This window comes from Topomyia yanbarensis, chromosome 2, assembly GCF_030247195.1.
Source record: "Topomyia yanbarensis strain Yona2022 chromosome 2, ASM3024719v1, whole genome shotgun sequence".
NCBI classification, from domain to species: domain Eukaryota; kingdom Metazoa; phylum Arthropoda; class Insecta; order Diptera; family Culicidae; genus Topomyia; species Topomyia yanbarensis.
Window position 1 is genome coordinate 468,686,155 of NC_080671.1, and position 3,970 is coordinate 468,690,124.

The 3,970-nt window shown below is 36.5% G+C and overlaps 1 long non-coding RNA gene across 1 annotated transcript; it reads left to right on the forward strand.

Annotated features, from left to right (window-relative positions):
• The first annotated feature begins 1,044 nt into the window (after positions 1–1,044).
• LOC131682344 (uncharacterized) lies at positions 1,045–3,399 on the forward strand. The gene is made up of 3 exons (XR_009304068.1): positions 1,045–1,879; positions 1,940–2,149; positions 2,215–3,399. It is a non-coding gene; the product is annotated as an uncharacterized LOC131682344 (long non-coding RNA).
• Positions 3,400–3,970: the final 571 nt, after the last annotated feature.

Here is a 3,970-nt window from a genome sequence, read left to right on the forward strand (position 1 = left end):
TCGACTTTCTACTTCTCATCGATTTCTATGCTTTCCTTTTAAACTCGATGAAACATCTAATGCGCGCTCTATTGGGAAGTAGATGAACTGTGAACTAAGGCTGCTAAGGGGTTAACTCAATTTGAAATGTAATTGTTTCCTAATTACAGATTAAATATATTTTTTGAACAGTCGCATGTGCTTTCGTGTCTCGAGATCAGTCCTATGCGCTACGACGTATGTGAGACCTATGTAGGGAAAAGGAAGTATCGTGCGTTGGTAAAATGTCCTATTGACAGAAAAAGCTCGTATTGTCAAGTTTTGCTTAATAGTAATAATAATCGTTACAATTTCTTATCAACCGTATTACACCATTAAAACAAGGGAAAATCAAAACCGTAGACGATTTTAGTATTTAAAACGGTTTAGTTCCTAAATAGGAATTAAAAGTATTTTCGCCATACTTGAAGATTTTCTCTATTCGAGCAAAATGTCAATAGGTCGTTTTGAAAACCCATCCTAGATATATAAGCAAACATACAAAATCACAACCATACACTAGAATACATACGCAAACAAACACACAGACATGAACATACAGCAATGAAAGCAAGATTCGAATCGCTAACTGTTTCAAGGAATAAGATTATTGATGACGTCATCAAGCAATATTATGCGGAAAGAAAATAAACGCCACAAGCGTCATCTGTATGTGAAGACATGAAAAGCATGCGCAAACCCTACATGCTACATGGGCTCTTAACTCTATCCGTCTGTGCAGGGATACCAGGTATATTTTTCAAATGTCCACATTTCATAAAAAAATGTCTTCATTAAATGACTTTTAATTAAATTTAATTAATTTTGTCTTCAACGACCAGGATTCTGAATCGGTTTTTGATTTTGAGCCAGAATTCTCCCAGAAATCAGTCAGATATCCGAAAAATTTGTTTTCAAAATGAAAAACACGTCTTCACAACATTTCAAATGTTTTCAACATGAAGACATGTCTTCAAATCTGGCATCGCTGCGTCTTTGTACTAATCGAAACTGTTCCGGAACGAACAGGAAAATGAGAAAATCAGAGAAAGATTCCTGGAGTACTACAACCACACAACGCTGCAGTGAATTCCCATCTGTGATCGCAGATTTACGGAGCGTAAGGTTGTTTGTCGTGAGCTCGGCTACGATCCTCTTGATGTGTTTATTGGACACGATCGGAGAATCGTATTCCAAATAAATCCGCTGACAAGGATTTGGACCTGCGTTGAGCCGATGGAGTGTCACGGTGATGAGTAGCGACTGGACGAGTGCCCTGAGCGATTGAATGGACAATTATACGAGTATTGTTATTAGCTGAAATGGAGAACCGGAGGAGAGAAACTACTAGGGAGGTGTACGATTTGCTAATCCAGATTTTGAGACAAGTTTGTACGAATACCGAATTCATGAAGCAGCAACTCATTCTACGGCAAAACTGATCGAAAGTGTGCTGGAATGTTGCACGGAGAAAAGTCTTCGGTGGCGCAAATTATTTCGAAGAATCCTAGTATAAGCTTCGTTACGATCAGAAACTGCTCATCATGCATATAATTTGTTCTCGATGATGGAAACCTGCGATACCGACAAGGAAGTCTGGAGGAACGTTTTCTAGTGTACTACAAATACAACAATCCAGCGAACTGGATTGTTAAAATATTCAGCCTACCGTGCTAAACCAACTTAGATTCCGGTTACTGCAGTCTAACCTGAATACGGTTGACGGGATATGATTCAACTTTTGGACGGTGACATCTATATCTCCGCAAGGGTGATAGGAGTGATCGATGCAACTTCGGAAAATCAAAAGATATGATGGAGCACGGGCTCGGCACGCTGCCAATTTCGGTTATTGGATTCAGTAGGTACTTGGATATTGGGACAGTTATCATGTTATGAATTATACTTCTTTTTCTTACAGATCGGGATACTCAGCATAATATCTTCAATTCGGAAATCAAGGAATGTGTCGGGAGTGCTCTTCACTACGTGACTGTTGATGAAGTGTCCCCAACGTTGAAAATCGAATGCAATCGATTCATTAGAAACTGTTGCCAGTTTTACGTATGTCTCTTCCTGCGATGCTACGATTCGAGCTGACGTACAGAATATGTAGACGTTATATTTCAGGGTAAGGTGAATTATCTCTTATGAATGCTCAATAGGTTGCTAAAAATACTTTCATTTGATCTGCAGAATAACCTCGTCCAAGAAAATCAAGGGAATTTATACGAGCCGATTCCCGAGGGTCGGCCACGTCTCTTCGAGGATGGGTTCATAATAAGTTGTGTGTGAAGAATCGAAACCGCGCGTTGTACATTGAGGGTTGACAATCATCTCCGTATCAGGAAGTTACCGTACACAAATAACTACATAATTCAGAACGAAGCGGCCTTCCAGGATATAGTGATACTTCGGCAAGTAGTGTCCATCTTTATGTTGAACTATGTTCACAGCAACAAAGACAGCAGGGTTGTCTAGGTATCTGGGTTCGACCGGGTACGGTCGACCATTTATCAGATCACGTCTCACAACGGTTTTCATGAGTAAGGTTGTATGGGAAAAAATAAGGATGTCAATCCAATGCATTTTTAATTACGTTGCAACCGATTGGACTGGAAGAGCTACTATTGTTGCTGGGACTGCTGGACAGCCCTACTATTTAAGAATCCTGATAATAACTACGAAATGATCACTGTGAATCGATCCATGTAAGTTTGTCCTTACTCTTTTAGATGTATTCAATATTATTTCACTTGAATTCAATTATTTCTACAAATAGTTTAATTAAATCAACTTAATGGGTGTGTCAATTGTAAAATTAAGGTTTCCTCTTTTAAAATTTATTTGATCTTTTACGGAACCTGGATTTATACCAAGCGGAGTTATTCCTGATATATTTTTCAAAAGCATTTTTTTTTCAAAAAATGGTTCGCGAAAAGACTTAACCAAACATGAAAAGTTTGGTGACCTCGCGTTTCCATAAGTTGAAATTCGGGAATTCTTCCTGAGTGCTGGTGAGCCGCTTAATTGTGTGTGACCGTGTGTTCCCGTTGAAATTGTTTTGCAACCATAATAGTAAAACTAAGTAACATATTTAGAAACAATAATTCCTTTAAAATATGTGCGGAAGTTTGATGCAATAGTGTTCAAACACTGATTATTATAAGACGAAATCTAAATGTTAAAAAGCAATATTCTTCGAATGTATACTTTGTTTCTATAGATTCGGGCAGTTTGTCAGACCTGTCAGCAAATAGCATTAAAAGAATAATGTTGTTATATTCAAATATACTTAATTCTTTAATCAAAAATACCATTAGTTGTAACAACACGCTTATAGTACATATTGAATTAATAAAACATGGTTTAAACAATCTATATTATTATTCTCAACACCCGATCATCCTTAAATCAACAACTAAATAGAAATTAAATTAACAAAACCATTAATTGAAACAACGAATTTGGTTTACATTTTTTAACTCGCACCAACAATAAATAGCATTAGTTGTTTCAACTCATTTTATGTGCTGATGCTGATGGTATGCGTAAAAGCTTTATATTTTAGTTATTTCAGCCACTATTTTGTTGAACCGGTAACAAAAACGACATTGACATGTGACATTCAACCAAAGCTATCTTAAATCTAAAATATTGACATTCTTAATTTAACTTCGGAAGATTTTAAATTTAAGAACAGGATGGCTTGATTTGTTTGTTGAAATCAACAGAAGAAAAAACTAGATTGAACAAAATAACCTCCCTAAAATTAGCATAAAAAGTAGATGATTTTAATGCAAAAAAGCTTTAAATTTAGAGAAAATATTAGTTGAAACCAACAGAAAATAGCATTAAATTTAGCGAAAACTGTAGTTGAGAGGATGGCGAATGTGTCTCCGCTAAAAGTGACAGCGTCATTTTCTCGCCAAATCAACAGAAAAAACAGAAA